Here is a 20,874-nt window from a genome sequence, read left to right as displayed (position 1 = left end):
TTACCTAAAATTAAAAAAGAAACTTGATAGGGAGAATGGAAGGATGGAGAAAACATATTGGCCCCTCTACTGAGATACCATTGCATCCTCTTTTAAGTAGCTGACATAGGAATAATTTTTTTTTTTAGAGGATGAGGATGGTGTTTGTAGAGAATAAAATTTCAGCAACTTATGTTTGATTATTGGGAATATACTCTGCTTGTGTGTTGTTACTGTTGTTGTTGTTGTTGTTGTTTTAAGGGGACCATCTGCTCAAAGATTTTTTTTACAGCAACATTGTTTTTTATAATTGCAAAATACTGAAAATAACTTCAATGTTCCCAAATAGGAGAAAGGTTAAATAAATTGTGGTACATTAATTCAGTGGAATGTCATAATGCAATTAAAATGGACAACTATGAGGAGTTTAAAGAAATCTGGAGTAACTTTATGGTATTAAAAAAAGTAAGATGAAAAAAGCAGAACCAGAAAAAAACATTTTAACTATGACCATAGAAAAGGAAGTAGATGAGAATAAATGGACAAGGAACGCTGATGGAGAATTAGAGGGCGTGACTGAAAAGTTGACATTTTGTGTACTGAAATTCATTTCTTGAAATGTAAATAGTTGCAAAGCAAGTTTAATTGGTTGTTCTGATGTTTAATATTAAGCTTGTAATAAATCATTCACAAATTTTGGCAACCTCAAAGAAGCCAGGCATCAAATGTTTCAGTTAACTCAAAGAATCATAGATTTAAAGCTGGAAGGCCCCTTTGGGGTCATGTAGTCCAACCCCCTCATTTCACAGATGAAGAAACTGAGGACCAGTTATATTAGATGATTTCCTCAAGACTATACAGATAGTAAATGGCAGATCCAGAATTAAAATTCTGCTATTTTACTTTAAATTGAGTTTTTTTTTCCCATTGAAGTTTGGACAAGAGATTAGAATTATGAGCAAGATCAAATAAAGAGTTAAAAAGAAGAATTCTAGTTCTAATAGGATAAATCTGAAATATCCATGTCTATTGGCCTTCACTTTGCATTTGATTTCCATATGGATGCCTTATGTATGCTCAGGCATTCAAAGTAAGTCACTAATCCTCTGACTAATACACTTAGTTTTCAAAAGAGGAATATGTAAACTAGAAATCATCCTTTAGACCTGAGTTCTCAAACATGTACTCTCCCAGTCAGATGCTCTCCAGATTAAAATGTAATTAGGAAATATTTAACAAAATAAATAAAAAATACAATAAAGCATAAATAATATTTTAAAACTAAGTGACCATAGAGCTGTAGCAATGCTGATATATGGTTTGGTGGCCCCTATTTAAATTTGACACAGATAGCTAGACATTTCTTATTTTCTCTGTTAAGGTTCCAAGAGTGAATGTCTGTGGAATAACAATTAAACAAATTCAAAAAATTTACTTTGAAAATAGATTCACCAAATGCAATGTCCAAACTATAGTAATGTTTCCAAGTTCCAGACTTTTATAGTCCTCCTCTTTTAAATATGATGTCTATATTACTATAATAAGAAACAATATATGATGAGTAGGGCATGAAGTTAAAAAAAAAAAAAACTGGTTTCCTATCCCAACTCATATACTTACCAGCTATGTAACCTGAAGAAAAATTACTTACCCAGCTGATGCCACCATTCCCTCATCTGTAAAATGAGGGGTTATATTGTTCCATGGCCTTTAAGGACCATCTGTGGTCCTTATCTATGGTTCTATGATCTATGATCCGTTGCCTGATATCCATTGATTACTCAACCTTTTAATATCAAGTGAGATTAATTCATTCGATAGACATTTACCAAACACTAATTGTTTGCAAGTTCCCATTCTAGGTAGAGATTCAAATAAACACAAGACATAGGTCCTTGCTCCTAAGTCATTTAGAATCTCAGAGAAATCTCCAAATAAAGGTTGCATGACTGCTTATTGGTTATATTATAGAAATAATTATTTTCCCAGTTTGGAGATAACTAGGTAGCAAAGTAATTTTATCACTAGAATTGGTCTCAGTAGGATCTAGGTTCTAATTCTGCCTCAGAAATTTAGCTATGTGACCTTAGGCAAATGACTCAATTTCTCTTTCTCAGTTTTCACCTATTTAAAATGGGGATAATTATAGGACCGACCTAATAGGGATCAAATGATTTAGCACCATACATAGTGCTAAGCACAATATAATTACTAATGGGGCAGACTAGATAGCCACTGAGATCTTTTCCAACTCTGAGATTCTATGATCTTGTGCTATGCGCAACATCAGGCACTCTGCAGTAAGTACTGTATGATTGAGACAAATGAAGGCTCTAAAATAGGAGTTCCATTAAAAGATGCTAGCATAGAATTCCAGCATGTTCCTCAGCAAAGGTGCAAGAGGCTGTAGCAACATGGCTGCTCTGAAAACCCAGAATGCTGGCCTATTTACTTGATTTAGGAAAGCTGGACAGGATATGTCTGGGAACCTTGAATGCTGCCTAATAGGCTGTAAATAACTTTTGACCACTTGACCTCAGTCATGTTGATGTGACCCCCATCCGTTTTCCTCAACCACAGCATCCTTCTGGTGCACACGCACCACTTCATAAATAAAAAGGGGTATTTACCCTAATTGTGGAGGGGGAGCATGGTAATGGCCACTGGTGGTAGTCAGGCATTTTATGAACAGTTTGCTTGATTTGATGCCATAGTAAATCATACCCCAGGCCAGCTCCACTCAGACTCTTATTTTAGCCTAGAAGACCATACACTTGGCTTGGCTTGCCTAAGAGGCAATCCAGAGAGTTCCCGTTTCCTACTTTCATATCTGGCCTGGGTCTTCAATGCTGTGTTCTGGTTTGAGCCACTTTCTGATTCTCTGTACCCATCTCCTTGTTCTTAATTTTGTGCCCTTGCCTAAGACTCACTCTGGTCCTACAAATAAACTTCCTTGACTGACTCCAGTCCACAGTAATAATAACTTTTTGCTTCTTGCCTCTTTAGACTTATGCATTCAGCATAGACTATTTTACTTCATACTTCAGAGGAGACAATAGTGTTAAACTTTGGAGTTAAAGCTTTATATTTTTGAAGAGGGCTCAGTGAATAAGATGGTGTTTTGGAGTAAGAAAACTTGAGCTGTGGTCCTGCAAACTACTTAATCTCTATCAACTCTATCAATCTATGCTCCTATAAATAGAGACATTTTCAAGTGCTAGTTATGCTACTTATTTTGTGACTTTCTCAAGTCACTTAAATTTTTGTACCTCAGTTTCCTCACCTTGAGATTGAACTAGACTTTTTATTTCATTGTTAGAGGAACTATGGATTTGAAAACATTCTCTCCCAAGCAGATCAGCATTTGCTCTGCAACTTGCTTTAGTAGTTGTCTGGGGAGGGAGGGAGCTTTGAGAGGTGAACAATCACCCACTAATTATTGAATATCCACTATGTGCCCTACATCATTTGACACTGTGATGGTACCAATAAGTATAAGGAGTAGTACCAGCTCAAACTTTACCCAGGGTAAATTCAGTTAATAAGGGATGATGAACTAGGGTAACAATACTCTAGAGGGTCAATGCCCATTTATCCTACTACTAAATAAATGTCTCATGTCTATCTGCCCTCAAGATTCATAATAACACAATAACACGAGTGAAATGAAAATTTAATGATATAAAATAGTGCAAAATAAGATGCTATACTTTTTGATTTGGCTCACTTTCCTCCCTCTCCACCTCCCCTTCCCTTCTTCCTCACTATCCCTAATGCTGATACCTTTTAAAATTCTTCTTTGCCTTCACTAGGGGCTTCAAGGATTCATCCAACTTTTTGGTACTTTATCCAATCGTATACTGATTAAGGAGTCAGTATGATTGGTCTAAAATGTTCTTCATAAATTCAAGGCAGTAGGCCGAGATAAGCAATATACTAGGATACAGAAAAGAATATGTTCATTGGTGCTTAAGACAGTGTCAAGTATCAAAAAGTTATGTTGAACAAGAAAGGTGCTATAAAATTAGAAACAAGTAGATATTGCATTTTTCAAAAAGGGAAAGAGGTGGTGGATTCATCAGATTTCAAAAACAGTAAACTTTCTCTTTGAATCCTAGGAAAAGTCTAGAATATATTATTAAAATGATGGTTTATGAGTGCTTAGAAAAAGAAATGATGATCGCAAAAATCAGTATGACTTCATTGTACTAATTTCATTTTCCTTCTTTCTTTCTTTTTTTTTAATATGGTTACTAGGATGATAAGTTAAGAGATGCCATAGACATAGAGTCCATGTGTTTCTAGGAAGCAATTAACAAATTTCCAATGACTGTCACCCTTGTGTGTGAGAGAGAGATTTGGGGTAGAAAATAATAAAACAGTTCAATTATTTTGGAGCTGGTTAGTAGATGGATCCAGCATTCTTACAGAAAATACCTAATAGAATGTCTTAGGCATCTTTCCTTGATTTTGTTACAATCAACTTTTTTTTTTGTTAGTGACTTACATGAAAGCATAGATTGGGTGATTTTAAAATTATTGGACAAAACTGAGAGGGATAACCAGGCATGTAATGGAGGCAGTTTGAATTAGCTCTTAAGAAGCAATTGTAAGATTTTTTATTGTGAATATTTGCACCCAATAAATCAGCAAATACTACATGTCTGTACTTGATTTATTATTTTCTTGATTTTCTAGACTTAAAAGAATGTTGGGGGAATTTTAATAATAAAATTAAACTTAAAAGGATGTCATGGATACATTTCCTTTTTTGAAGAGCCAATTGTTAAACATTTACTAGCATACCTTTGGCCAGATGACTGAAGTGCTGGATAAGAAACTAGGATCCTTAACAAATCTTGAGACAAAACCAATTAAACTGAATAGGGGTAAATGTTATTTGCTTGGATTGTAAAAATGATTTGCCAGGGTACACTCTGAAGACAATGTAAAAGATTAGGGTATTTTAGTGATCTGCATTTTCAATTTGAGTGACATTTAGACCAAAAAAGGCCCCAATTTATATAATCTTAGACAAGGTGGCATAGTGAATATCACAATAAGAGGTCAAGAAGACCTGAGTTCAAATCTGTCCAATACTCACTAGCTGTGTGATCATGGCTAAGACACTTAACCTCTTTCTATCTCACTTTCCCCACCTGTAAAATGAGAACAATAATAGCACTTACCTATAACAATTGTTGTGAGACTCAAATGAGATGTTAATTGTAAAGTGGTTGGCATAATTTATGACAACATAAGTACAATATGTTATCTATTATTTTTATTAATATCCATACTGAGTGGGGAAATAATAACCTAGCTTTCATCTGCCTATTCCACTCTGAAACTCTATGATTCCATAAGAAGTCTAAAATACTCCCAGTGACTTCAATATTGTTCTTTGTTATCCCACTGAATTTCCACCCAACTTGCCATGATTATATGTACTTTACTAACCATTTTATTTGTACCTGATTTCAAGCCCCAGGTCATTGCTGGGGGAAGATGGAGACTCTTCTGCACCTGACTCATTACTGGCATATCCTTTTAGCAATATTTTTACTTAACTCACTGATTACCTCACGGCCTACTCACAGCAGTTATTTTAGATCCACTCACTTAGGCTTTCAATTCTTCCTCCATGCCTCTCATTATCAGTATATCGATTCAATCCTCAGTTTTCATTGAGAAATTTGAGTCCATCTGGCATATGCCTTCATATGTGTGCTAAGAGGGAGGAAGGCAAAAAAAAAAAAAGCATTGGTAGGAAGATAGGGAGGAATGGGAAATCTATGTGGAATCTCCATGTGGGAAGGCTCCCTCCAGGCTGGACTACTTGGCTCTTAGAATCCTTGGGAGGGATGGCCTCTACCTCAATATATTTATTGCTATCCCTATCCTGATCTTTACCTTTCCCTTCAGACTTGGGAAAAGAGATTTTTTCCATTCCTCTTTAAATTAAAACTTTCATCTGCATTGAGGATCCTAATCCTTGTCACCATTTCTAAGGCCTGACTTTCAAAATCAGTTCATATCTGGAATCTTCAACTTTTCTTTTCTAAACCATTAAGCATTTAAAAAAATGCTCAGATCTCTCTGAACCTTAAGGTTTTTTTTTTTTGTTTGTTTGTTTGTTTTGTTTTGTTTTGTTTTGGGGGAGGGTTGTTTCTATTTAATGCCACTGCTTAGTCTCTTTTATCTATTTCCCATCAAGTCCTTAAACATGGGTTATATCTATTGCCACCATTTTATTTTTACTTCTTTCTTCTATTGAAACTTCCCTCCTAGAGGTTACCTACACACTCCTTCTTCTCAAATCCAATGACTGTTTTTTAGTCTTTACATTCCTTGTCTCAAGTAAAAAATAATGTACAGCTATAGAGCTTGTAAATATCCCAGAAACACTAGACATCAAATAAAATAAGAGTTTTATAGGTCCTAGACTGTCATGTTTTTCTTTAGATATGTTGTAATATTTTAAAGTTTTTGCTCAAATTGATTTATTCATCATTGATTTATTCTGAAAGACTAGTGATGTTTAATGTATTTGGGATGGCTTTAGTTATGATGCCTTCTACATTTAGAGGGATCTTGATTTATGTTTTCATTTTTATATTATAATCCAGGTAGAATTACCATAGAACTCAATATGAACCTCAGTGTTCTGATAACAGTAAGGTGAAATTTTGCCAATTCAGGCAGTAATTCTTAATGTCTTTCCACAACTTCTTTAGGAAATGTAACTTTGCTCAGAAAACCAGGTGAAATATAATGTATCCAGATAAGAGTTTCTCTAATTTATTGAAGCTGTGTGTATCTGAAGTATAGTGTGAATCTACCACATGTAGAAGCTTAGAAATAGTATGTTATAAGCCTGATTTAATTTCCTACGTCATAGATAAAAAGTACACTTGAATTTATACTCCATAAATATTGACTTTTCTCCTCTTCTGTCATGATCTTAAATACTACTTGATACTGTTAATGATCTATTTTATTTTGAAATGTATCTCCCTTAGTTTCTGTAATTCTACTTTTCTGGTTCTCTTATTATCAACTCATGTTTGTTATCACCTATGTAACATTGGCTAAATCACTTCATCTTTTTCTCACTCAGCTTCCTCATTCTTCAAATGAGAAAGTTGGATTATACAACCTCTGAGATCCCTTCCAGGTGGAGATCTAGAATCCTATGGTTAACTCATAATATGAGCATAAATTTAGGCTTTGAAGAAGCTTAGTGAATCAGCTAGCCCAAATACTTCATTTTAAACTTGAACAAAATGTGGCCTAGTAAGTGACTTGAGCAACATCATACAAATCTAGTAAATATTTGATCCAGATTGTTTGATTCCAAATTCATCAGTCTTTCTTTTATGTCATAGTGATGATTTGTTCATTCTTCTTTTCAAAATACTTCCTGATGACTGTTCTCTTTTATTGTTTTCTTTATTTTTTCTGGTTATACATGTACATTAATTTTTATACACACATTTCTTTATGAATCATGTTAAGAAAGAAAAATCTGAAAACAAAAGGGAAAACCCCATGAGAGTGGGGGGAAAAAAGGAAAAAAAGTGAACACAGCATCATAATATGTGTTAATTTATATTCATTCCCCATGGTTCTCTCTCTGGATACAGATGGCATTTTCTATCCAAAGTTTATTGGGATTATTTTGGATCACTAAATCACTGAGAAGAACCAAGTCTTTCATAGTTGATCATTGCCTGATGACTATTCTTAAAGAAGTCAATAAATATTTATTAAGCACTTACTGTGTATCAGGTACTATGCTATGCAATGGGGATACAAAGACAAAGATTATCCTTAATCTCAAAAAGGTTACAATCTGGTGAGCAGAATCTACATTGTATCATTCTTTAATTTCCTTGGGCTCCCTGTTATTTATATTAATAAATCTAAACTCCTCTGGTTGATTCTAATGGTTCCCTATAGTCTGGACCATACCAACCTGTGTTGTTTTCAAATCAATGGAGTCCTGTCTGACACTCCATGATTCAATATGGGGTTTCCTTGGCAAGCAAACTGGGGTGGTTTGCCATTTCCTTTTCTAATTCATTTTCACAGATGAATAACTAAAGCAAATAGTTTCAAGTGACTTGCTCAGGGTCATGCAGCTAGTAAGTGAATGAGGTCAGATTTGAACTCATGTCTCCTGACTCCAGAGCTGGCTCTCTATCCACTGTGCCACCCAGTTATCCCACCAAACTATTTTATCTTATTTCTTATTACTCCTCAAAGTTTATTCTCTACTCTAGCTAGGCTCTATCCTCATATTTTCTATGCATATTTACTTATAGGCAGTGGCATGTTGGAGTCATTTCTTAATGAACTTTCCATGGTCAATTATTAAATTTTCAGGATGACCATTTATATTTTGGAAGTTGACAAACACTACAAATACGGGGTTGATTTATTTTTTGTTGATTGTCTAGACTTAAAAAGTAATGAAGAAAATATTAAATGTCTATAGTAAGTAAATTTCCCACCCCCCAAATAGCAATGTGTTACCAGCATACTATTGTTTGTACCCCTTGTACAGGGGCTTCCAAAAGGTCACACAAATTCAACTTAAATTCTTAGGGATCTTGATCCCAAAGAAAGTTAAGTTCTCTCTTTGGTTTTACCCTTCCCCCTCCTGAGTAACTTCAAGAAAATATCTAATACAAAACTTAGAAATGGTGCATGTCAAGGAACTTCCCAAAATATGTGTAGCAAGTGCACTTAGAGAAAAGGCTAGACAATAGACTATAGATATTAGATATAGGACAGTAATTTATTTTCTAAACTTCAGAAACTACAGAAGATGTAAAAGACTTAAAAGCACATATTAATAAATAAGGATAACATAAAATAATCTAAAAAATTCCATTATATTCATAATATTCCTTCAGAAAGTAAAGGTTATTTACAGACTGGCTAAACAAAAATGAGTTCACCTGGGACCTGCCTTTCCTGAGAAACTCGTAAAGTACAGAACATAGAGTTAATCAGGTTTTTGGTTTTTTAGGTTCTTCTGCCATAGGATGATTCTGGTGGTGGTCATCTTCTCTTCTAAGTATATTGCTAAGTTCCTTCTGGACAACATCTGCCTTAATCCCAAATTTAAGAAATCTCAACTTATTGGGTGACTACCACTACCAAAAAAGTTCATTTTACATTATTAGTTAACATGTCAAACCAAAAGGCTTTTATCAAATGCCTACTATGGACCAGGCAATGTGCTAAGCAAGGAGGATACCACATCAAATATAAGAAGAAAAAGAAAGTTTGAAATACTGCAAGAATGACCCAAATGTGACACAGAGCTATAATGTAAGCACATGTTGAAAAGATATTCATTGATAACTTGTGGCAAGATTGCCACAAATTTTCAATTAAAAAAAAAAAGCAATATCTGTGAAGCACAATAATTATTGTACTTTGGTATACTGTACTTTGTGCCAGGCACTGTGTTTGAAATGCTTTACAAATATTATTTTATTTGGTCCTTACAATAATTTTGGGAAAGAAGTATCATTGGTGTTCCCATCTTAAAGAGGGGGAATTGGGCAGACAGAGGTTAATGACTTGCCTAGAGTCACACAGCTAGTAAGTACCTAAAGCCAAATTTGTACTTGTTTTTCTGACTTCAGTCCCAGAACTCTTTTCATTGCAACAACTTAGCTGCTCTCCTTCAAGTTTCTTATAGATGTATGAGGGTCACATTAGCCTATCCATATATATGTATATGTATATGTATATCTATATCTATATATAATCTCTTCTAGAAGCAAGAAGTCTAACAGTGCTCTTATTAAAAGGATATTCATTAGATTCCTACATTGGAGTCAAAGACTGAGTCTATGATTGAGGATCTATGGTCATTTTCAGTAGTTTCTGACCATCCACAACTCCATTTGGGGTTTTCTTGGAAGAGATACTGGAGAAGTTTCCCATTTCCTTCATCAGCTCATTTTACAAATGAGGAAACTGAGGCAAAGAGGGTTAAGAGACTAGACTAGTATCACATAGCTACTAAGTGTCTAGGGCTGGATTTGAACTCAGTAAAATGCCTTCCTGATGCCAAGCCAGATACTCTATCCACTACACCACCTGGTGGTCCTTGAGTGTCTATGATAGTAATTCACAAACTTTTTTTTTTTTCCCTCATGGAATAAAAAATTTTTGCTGAGTAAAAAAAGAGTATTATGGAAGAGGTGAGAGACTCCCAAATGCATACAATTACAAGGGCAAGTTACTCCCAAGATATTCAGGATACATCTAGCCAAAATATGTGCTCTGACAAATTATACTTTTTAAAACTATTGCTCTACTGGTGATCATCAAGTTGTTGAGGCAGCCTCATTTCTCATTATATCCAAATCTCCCAGTTGTCTCATTCTGTCTCAGTTGGAATATAAATTTCAGTTACCTCTCTGGGTTGTTTGGACAAATTACAGATTTTGAATGATTTCCTAGTTTGGATGTGTAATTATAAGATAGTCTTTGGCTCTTCTTCCAGAGGCACCTAGGCCTAGAGACACTGAGTTATCCATCCTACACCTTATTACTCCATCCTCTATAGGCTGATCATCACCCTTATATAAAATACATTTGAGATCAGGTGTGTGCATTTGTGCATCTGTATATGCATTTGGGGTTGTAACAGGGATAGAGAGGATGCTCTGATCTCTCTGATATGCAAGGCTTGTTTTAGTTTAAGACTGTGGTTTTCAAAATATTTTGTAACCCGAAGGCAATTATATCAGGAAGAGATTTTAAAATGGAATCAAAAGACAAGAGGAAGCTGAAAGAATGCTTATCTTCCCACCTGCATTTCCTCCATACCAATTTTAAATAGTTGGGAACCACACAGTTTAGGAGAGAGAATGCAGCTCACCACAAGTCCAAAGCAAGGACAGAACTGGCCTTTTACTCCACTGCAGAGAAATAATGGGTTTGCTTTGAAAGCTGCAAGTTGTGTGTTAGCCAAAGGGGTTAAACTACTTCCCAAAATGTTTTTTAACTGAACTCTTGCTCCAGGGCATAAGAAATCTCCCTCTCTAATTGATGTCTTTAGTCAATGCCTGCTTGTAATCAGGAAGATTGCACTTAAAAGGTATGAAGGCTAGTATTATTATTTGGCATTAGAGGATTTTGCTTTGTAATTATGAGGCCAGGAGTCTCCAAGTGCTCCACAGGCTGTGGAGTTTCAGATATCATACAGAAACTCCTGGCGGCATCTGCAGGGAAGCTTCTGACCTTTGAGAGAGTGCCTGTGCAGCACATAACCCCACCAAACACTTGTCTGCATGATTTGCAAGCCTGGTGCATGGCAGGTTTTTCAACTCTCAAGCCTTTTATTTACTGCTCAGCACATACTAGAGTAAATTAGAGAAAGATTGGGCCAAGGAAAAGACAGGTTGGCAGAAGTGTTCTAGAATTAAAAACAGTTTGTTTTGGTAGATGAAATTACATATTTAGGTGAGACCTTGGGACAAGGAGATCTATTTTGGGAAGAGCTGTCTCTATGACTACAAAAACTGACTTCCCATTTATTCTGTATATATCTTGGATGTACCTTTTTATTTACATATTGTCCCTCCCATTAGATTGGGAGCTCTTTGAGGGCAGGGACCATTTTTTGGCTTTATGCATATGCCCAAGGTACTTAGAGTGAATGTTTATTAAATGCTTGTTGACTGATTGACTGACCATTCCAACCTGACTCTCTAAATTTCAATCCAGTTTAGATATCTTGAGTTGGATGATCTCTCAACTTCTGAAAATCAAAGTGCTAAGAAATAAATTTCTTTTCCTTTTTCCTAAATCTGATCCTTCTCTTAATTTTTCTATTTCTGTAAATGGCATCACTGACTTTAGTCACGCAGGTTTACACTCTCTGGGTCTCCTTTACCTTATCCTTCTTCCTCATTGCCCTAAATCCAGTTAGTTGATGAGTTTTATTTATTCTCCCTTTAATAGTTCTTTCTTCGGGTCCCCTTCTTCTCATTTCCCATCTTAAACCAAATCTTTCTCTCCTTGCCTAAATTACTGTAATAGTTTCCTAAGTAGCATTCTTGTCTCTATGTATTACCTGTCCAATCCATCTTTCATATTGTTGCTATTATGTTACTCCCCTATTCAGTAATTTCCCATGGCCTCCCATCATATACCAAAATTAAGCATACATTCCAAATCTTGGTTTAATTCAAAGATCCTCACAATTTGTCTCCAGTTTACCTTTCAAGCATGGAGAGGATATGCCTGCACACTCAGGGGAAGTGTGATCAAGAATTCTCACTTTAAAGTCTTCTGAGAGGAAGTAAAGGGGCCAGTGAAGCCCCTCCCTCAAGGTAAGCTAGCACATGCTGTCAACTCTATGCAAGGTTTACTTTTGGGAATTATTGCTTATTATTCCCCTTTATTTTGTGTATTTTGGATCCAAACTGAGCTTTTCCATGTTAACTTGCCTATTCTAGTCTCTAGTTTTGCTCATTTTATCTTTCTAGGAGACTTAACAATTTCTGTCTCTTGACACTCCCTTTTTACTCAAATCTTTCTCTTGTACTTAGTACTCTTTCATTTATATTTAATTATATTGTTCATCTTTGATGCAAAGTGAACTGATGACAACATGAGGTGGTATCTTGACTTATGCATGAATTGAAGTGAGACAGAAATGCACAAAATAGTCAGTCTCACTCTCTTTTCCAGAATCATTGAAGCTCAGTGGCAAGACAAAAGTCAGGATGACTGGCAATGTCATTGGACACAGTGAATGACCTTGGGGTCTTCAATGTCTGACCAAGCTATAAGTACTCCATATCTTAGGTAACCTGCTTGAGGCACCTTCATGGCCCATCGGAATAAATTTTTCCCCAGGGGAAGCTTGGGGTAAATGTCTATCTAAATCTCAATGGGTTTGAGGCCTGTCAACAGAGACAGTTTCTATTGGTGTGTGATTGCTGTGCATGCTACTGTTTCTTGGAGCCAGATGTGAGAGTTGGGTAAAGGTGGACATCAAAGGTGGAAAAAGAGCCTTGTAAAAGGCTTAGCAAGGCCTCATACCAAAACATCCTATGTACTTTGTAGAAATGTGTAGATGTTATATCATTAATAAACGTAAGAGCTAATACTCATTCCACATATCCAAGCAGTTATCAAATCTAAGCATTTCTATCCTTACAACATCCCTCAAATCTGTCCCCTTCTCTCTATTTATACAGGTATCATTCTAGAAATGATTTACATATGTGTATGTATGTGTGTGTGTTTGCATACATATGTATATACACATCTGTTTCTATGTATATTGTACAATGCATATGGACTGCTAGGTGACATAGTCAATAGAGCATTGAGTAGGGAAAACTGAATTTAAATGCATCCTCAAACATACTAGCTGTGTTGCCTTAGGCAACTCATTTAACCCCATTTGCTTCAGTTTTCTCATTTATTAAATGAACTAGAGAAGGAAATAGCCAACCACTCCAATATCTTTGCCAAGAAAACCCCAAATGAGGTCACAAAAAGTCAGTTGTAACTGAAACAACTGAACAGCAACCATGTATATATTTATACATACATTCCACAGAATTTGTGAGATTAGGTTATATATATATATATATATATATATATATATATGTATATGTATATGTATATGTATATATGTGTATATATATATATGTGTGTGTGCGTGTGTTATATGTATATATAACACACGCACACACACATATATATATAAAACAACAAAATATATCTTCTTATATACTATAGGATAGAATTTTTATTGTGTATGTGTGCGTGTATTGGTGTATGGTCTATAATCTCAGCATGATTAGAGAATTCACCAAACTGATCAGGCCTTCTTTGATCAGTTACCCATATGTGTCCATACTTACAGAGATTCTGGGGATTCAAAAATAAAACAAAACTCCCCCTAGGACTTATAACTATGCAGTCCAATACTATACTCAGAATCTAATTCCCAAAAGGCAGTTAAACTCATACCTCTGACTTAACTCTTCTATAGATCCTGTACATGTTGGTTGTTTCATGTGCTAGAACACTCACTAAGCAGAAAAATTTCATTTGTAACAAAGAACAATTTATAAACATTAAATATTAATCTTTTCATGCTATTTGAAAGGGCTAGGTTTATTAAATTTTAAAATAAATCCATATTTTGATTAAAGAAAGAGAAGGATTTGTTGTGAAGTGAGAGGCAAGCAGTTGCTAACTTAAAAGAGTTCATAGAAATTTAGCACTGGAAGGCAAACACATACGTGGAAACTCAGAATTGGAAGGGCCCTCAGGGGCCATTTATCTAAACCATAACCATATAACAACCCCTCCTACATCCTACTTGGCAAGTGCATGTCCTGCCTTTGTCTAAATACCTCCCAGTCAGGGGGAGCCCACTACCTGCTGAGGCAACTCTTTCCACTTTGAGATAAGTCACAAAGTGGATGGATGTTTTGGATGGACGTTTTAGTCTCATATTTCGAATCTCTTTTTGTCCTTCTTTCTCCATCTCTTTCTCTCTCGTTCTCCTTTCTCTTCTATTTGTGATTCTATATCTCTCTTGCTGTATCTGACTTTATCCATCTCTATCTCTTCCTGCTTTCTCTTTGTCTCTCAACAGATAAGTAGATTGAATTAAATAGGAAAGCCAGGATTTTAACCAAGTTATGATTCCAAATCCCATGCTTTTGGTTGTAAACTGGCTTCAGCTAGCTTCCAGGCAAATTCAAGGCTCCAGAATCATGTAGGTCGAGTCTATGGGGGAAGAAAGACTAAAAATGAAACTGTCCCTTTTAGTCTATATTCGTACTTTCTGCTCAGGTGGCTACCAGCTTATGATATTTTGGGAGAGATAACTTTACAAATACTGATATGTTCATCTTGGCTGTTGACTAATCTCTAAAGAGACATCATTTACTCCAGCTAAAATTTTGCTCCATTTCATGAACTAGAGCATCAAGTCTTTAGTAAACTAGAGATGAAATAGGAGGTATTTCATTTCATTTCATAACACAGAGTAAAGTTCTCTCCCTGTTGACTTCTGATCTTTGAAACCAAATAGTTTCTGAGGGGGATAAAGTTTTAAAAGGAGAAATTTAAGCTAGGTTTTAGGGAAAGATTCCCCAGTGGTGATATTTTAAGTTATAGAGGGAAAAATCTTTATAAACCAAGTGGTGAAGACTTCACCATTTACCATACTTAGTGACCTGGTAAACAGTGGAAGGATATCCCCTAAAGACAAACCACAGTGTCAGCAGCTGCATACCCAACTTGACAAACTGGAATAACACCAGCTCCATTCCTTTTACATTCTCACTTTTAAATGTCTTCATCAACATCATCTAAAACATTTTCTGTTTTCCTTGCTGGAGAGAGCCTCCTTTTGTAGTCACAAAGCCAACAACATTCTTTTACTCTTAAGACCTGAAGAAAAAGATGAAGGGAAATCACCACCTATAAGTGCAGAGATAAAAATCCAATGGAATTCCTCATTTCACAGATCTTCCTGGAAATACTATGTTGTCTAATATGTTCGTGTCCTCTCTTGGTGGTCATTATCTCTTATCCATCCTTCTTTGCAAACTCCTCCTTATTTTGTTCTTCTTAAAGAAAAAAGTAATATATGGCAAGCCACTGGTAATACTTTTCCAAGGCTTAGTTCCCATATAACATAATTCTCTTCTTGCTGAGGGGGTGTTCCAGGCTTCCCATCAGTCTCAGGATTAGCTCTTTGTCTGGCACATGGCTGGAGTGATTTAATGCACATATGCGTGTGCGCGCGCACACACACACACACACACACACACACACACACATACACACAGAGACGCGGGGAGGGAAGAGTTTCCTCTATCTAGATTCTCCAAAGATCCTTCTTTGAACTAGGATCTCCAAAGGTCCTAGTAATAGAAAAAGAAACAAAAAGGAAAAAAAATGGAATTTTTAATCTAAAAAGATTTACCCAGATACCATCCTTTTTTTTTAAAGCTATTTATTATTTTCTAATATTTCATTTCTAAAGAGAGATGGAACTTTGACACGTCTGTTTCCAAGCAAAAATGGGCTACTCATTGGATGGAGCTCCTTGAAAATAATCATCATTTTTTGTCTTTCTTTGCAACCCTAGCATTTTTGCACAGTGCCTGACTCACAGTAAGGAGTTAATAAATGCTTTTTGACTGACCATCCCAGAGAAAAGAAACAGTCTTAGCTGAAAAGACTGTCAAAGAAGAAGAGTCTGCCAAGCCTCTTAGCACTTGGGAAATATTTCCTTTGGATCTATTTCTTATACCATCTTTTAATTTTGACTCCACTCTTAGACAAATCAAAGAAGAGCTGGTAATACCTTTTGAATATAATAGTTGGACAGGTAGTAGACAGAGTGCTAACTCTGGAGTCAAGAAGACTCATCTTCCTTCATTCAGTTTTGGGATCAGACATTTCTAGTGGTATGAATCTGAGTAAATCACTTTAGCCTGTTTACTTCAATTTCCTTATCTGTCAAATCATCTGGGAAATGAAATGACAAACTTTTGCCAAGAAAATCTTAAATGGGGTCACAGAGTGCTGGACATGACTGAAAACAACTGAATAAAAATAATAATGATAATAATTGAGAAGATTGAATAATAACTAACTTTATATTGTACTTCAAATTTTATATCTATCATCTCATTGATTTTCACAATAACACTGCGAAGAAGGTATCATTATTATCCCTTGGATAGATGAGGAAACTGAAACTGAGAAAATGTAGTGGCTTACCCAGAATCATACAATCATACAACTAATATTTATCTGAAGATAGATTTGAATTCAGTTCTTTTTGACTCTTATTCCTGGGTTCCATCTGCTTTGCCAAGCTACCATGAAGATTCTGTCAGGAAAAAAAAAAAAAGATTTCCAGTAACTTATTTTTATTTAAAAAGCCATGGGGTACTTATACTGTTATAATAAGTTATAGCTGAGGGTTTTTTGGTTTATAATTTTAATAATAATAATTGCTAGAATTTGTATAGCAATGTAAGTTTGCAAAATGCTTTATAAATATTATCCCATGTTATCCTCATAACAACCTTGGGAAGTAGATGCTATTATTACTCCCTTTTTACAGATGAGGAAATTGAGTCATACAAAGGTTGCTCAGGAGCATGTGGTTAGTAAAGATTAAAAGACATTTTAACCTTTATTTAAATGTGCTTTTTAAATATCTTCAAAATTTTGCCTCCCACTGCTAATTTAACACTTTTACAAAATATCTTTTATTTCTTTAAATTAGAAAATAGGATTTACTGCTCCAGGAAAGACAAAAACCAGGAAGTCAAGAACTTTTGACTACAGATTTGAAGCCCATGAAACAAATTGGCCCAAGAAAGATTGAAGTATGATGCAAAATTGCTAGCCATTATAATCTGGGGTGTGGTGATTTCATTTTCTCTTATTTTCATATGTATGTACATATATGTATATACATACATATGTAAGTAGATGTATATTTGTATGTATGCTGTTTCTTCAGCTATATTGTAGGCAACTTATGTGTAGGGACCAAGTTCTTTCTTTAAGAGATTTTTATTGTATTGGTGAGCTTGACTCACTCTTAAGATTGATCTCAGGTAGAATTATCCACCACCAATGTTTGTTTGCAGTGTGGTCTCTTTCTTCCCTTTAGCTCCTTACCTTTTTGGAAATTCACCTAGTTCAAATTCCTCATGGTTAATCAGAAACTGTTCTTAATCAACCTTAATTAGATACTGGTCCTTAATGAGACTATTGAGTGGCTCCCATGAGACTAACCTACCTTGTAGCACATATTCATATCCAGGAGCCACAAGGTCAGCTGGGTGATTTAATAAACTACTATGCCCTATTCTACTAATATGAGGAGGTTAGAAAATGTTGTTCCTTGGTTAGATAGATAGATATAAATGTAAATACACATGCATATACATACACCCAAGTGCAGGATTGGAAGGGGGATGCATGGTTAAAGAGTCTATTTCCTATGAAATAGACTTAGGATTTCTATTGACCTGCAATCAATCTATCAACACTGGTTAATTAAGTTTCTACTATGTATGTATCAGGGTCTATGATGGGTGCTGGGTAGACAGAAGTAAAAAATTTCTTCTGTGGAAGAACTTACCATATACCCAAGAGAAACAGAGTGTGTGTGTGTGTGTGTGTGTGTGTGTGTGTGTGTGTACATGTATAAGACTGGGGGAGAAGGCACTAGTAGTTGGCAGAGATCAAGAAAAAACTTTCCATAGAAAGTATTTGCATAAGGTGAGCCTTGAAAGAAATCAGAATTTCTAGAAAGCAGGAAGAATTGCATTTGGTGTATGAAGAATAGCCAGCACAAATATATGACAATGAGAAATGGAGTCTTATATATGAGAAATGCATTAAAGTATGCATGTCTATAATAAGTCTAAAAAGGTGAGGTAAGTCCAAGTTAAAGTATTTTACATACCAGAAGAGTTTGTTTGCCCCTAGAGGCAACAGGGAACCATTGGAGTTTACTGAATAGGGTAATAACTTGGTCACTTGCCCTGTAAGAACATTACTTTGGTATTTTGTAAAGACTAGGTAGTAAATTGGGGAGAAATGAGGCAATTTAGAGGCTGTAGAGTTTTCTAGTTGAGAAGTGATAAGGACTTTAATTGAATGGTTTTGTGAATGGAGAAAAGGGGAATATACTCTGGAGATGTTATGAGGGCAGAAATAATAAGATTTATAATTGATTGGATATGTGGGGTTAGTGAAATTAAGGAATAAAAATGACATTGAGGTTCTCAACCTGGGTATTAGAAGAGTGATAATGTTCTTGAAAGAAATAGAAAGATTACAAAAAGGTGAAATTGCAAGGTCAGTAAATCAACATTATGACACATCAATCAAAAGTGTTGGTGTAATTTTATTAACAGAAGCAAGAGGTGATAGGGCCATTGTACTCGACCTTCTTAGACCACTTCTGGAGCACTATGATTGCTTCTAGTTAACATCATTTTGTAAGAGATGTTGACAAAGTGGAGCATATCTGGAGGGATGTAACAAGTGTGGTGTCGTATAGGTTTATACCAAGAGTGTGTTAGAATAATTTCCTACCGGATCAAGAGCTGGTTTTTAAATTTTCAGTGTGAGTATTTGTACTTCTCAAAATGGCAAATGCTATAAATCAGGACTTGATTTGTTGTTATATTGATTGTCTAGTCCAGGAATGTCAAACTCAAAGAGAAACAGCACCATACACATATAAACCATATATAAGGATGCTTGAAGCTAGATATTGACTTAGAAAAATATTAACGTTATTTATGTCCTATAATGTTTTCACTTATTTTGTCAAATATTTTCTCAATTACATTTTAATTTGGTTCTTGCAACACTTGGGAATATTGGGTCACAATGTGGCTGTTTGACATCTTTAATCTAGGTGTCAGCAAGTGATTAAGTGTAAATAAAGTAGAATAAATTTAAAAATATATTGTGTGCATGTTCTCCCCCATTCCCCAGATCTCTTGTTACTTAATATTTACCAACACACACTTGACTGGAAGGATAAATTGAAAGAACTGGGATATCTAGTCTTGAGAAAAGAAAAACTGCAAAGAGACAGAGAGCTTTGATAGCTGGCTTTAAATATTTGAAGGCTGTCATGTGAAAGAGATTAGACTAGTTGTATTTGGCTTTAGGGACAGGAGTTGAAGAGATGGGTGGGGATTCTAGGAAGTCACATCTTGGCTCAATGTAAGGAAGGTCTATGACAAAACACAAAGATGGAAGCTTGTGGTCACCCAGCATGAAATGGAAAGAATGATGTATAATTTCTTTCTGTGGGACCATATGACAAATAAAGTATTTTGCAGAAGTTCAAGGGTAACAAATATATCAGAAGCATTGGATCATGGGGAAAAATAGTGGGTGAGTCACATAACAAGGAAAGACCCCCTGATGGTTTGAATACCCCAGAATCATGCATTGTTGATTTATTACTAAATTTTATGGGATGAGTCAATGATCTCATTTACTGGGCAAAGATTGGCACATGGGCTCATTCTTATTTTCTGTGGATCTCAGTTTTAGTAAGGGCAGATTTCAACATGAAAATGAAAATGAACTTTTTTAGACAGTGCCTATAGCAAATATTTAATAAATGTTGATTTGTTGATTTAAAATCATTAGTTTTACAAGATATGTGACAAATGACTATGACCTTCAATAGGTTTTTACTTGAATAATTCTGTGAACATGGTCAGGCCATAGGAATTGTATTCTATGCAGAAAAATTTGAATGTTTGGCAATTTAGTGTGATAAAGAACCTCAGGGGCAGCTAGGTGGCACAGTGGATAGAGCACCAGCCCTGAAGTCAGGAGGACCTGAGTTCAAATTTGATCTCAAATCTGATCTCAGACACTTAACACTTCCTAGCTATGTGGCCCTAGGCAGTTCACTTAACCCCAATTGGCTGAGAGAGAGAGAGGGAGGGAGGGAGGGAGAGAAAAGGAGGGAGAAAGAGAGTGAGAGAGATTTTAGATTTTAAAGGCAATCAATAATGAGGCTAGCACAGTGGCTCTGCAGACTTTAATATGGTAGACGATCTAATACCTCTTCTCTCCCACATTTTCCTTCAGAGTGTTCCAAACACTGAGCTACCTCTGGCAATGTATGCATGTCTCATTATCAATATGTACATTCCTAGAAAGTATACTGCCAAAGTAAATGAACTTATCCATAGCATTCAAAATTTCTCCATTTTCTGTAACTAATGATTCCATGTGTGGAATAGTGTGATGCTGGCTGATGGAGCACCTGTGTTTTCTTGGTGTTAATTGTTAGACCAAAATTAAAACAGCAGA

The sequence above is a fragment of the Antechinus flavipes genome, chromosome 1, assembly GCF_016432865.1.
Source record: "Antechinus flavipes isolate AdamAnt ecotype Samford, QLD, Australia chromosome 1, AdamAnt_v2, whole genome shotgun sequence".
Lineage (NCBI taxonomy): Eukaryota > Metazoa > Chordata > Mammalia > Dasyuromorphia > Dasyuridae > Antechinus > Antechinus flavipes.
The sequence above is the reverse complement of the archived record's forward strand: the minus strand, read 5'-3'. Positions refer to the sequence as shown.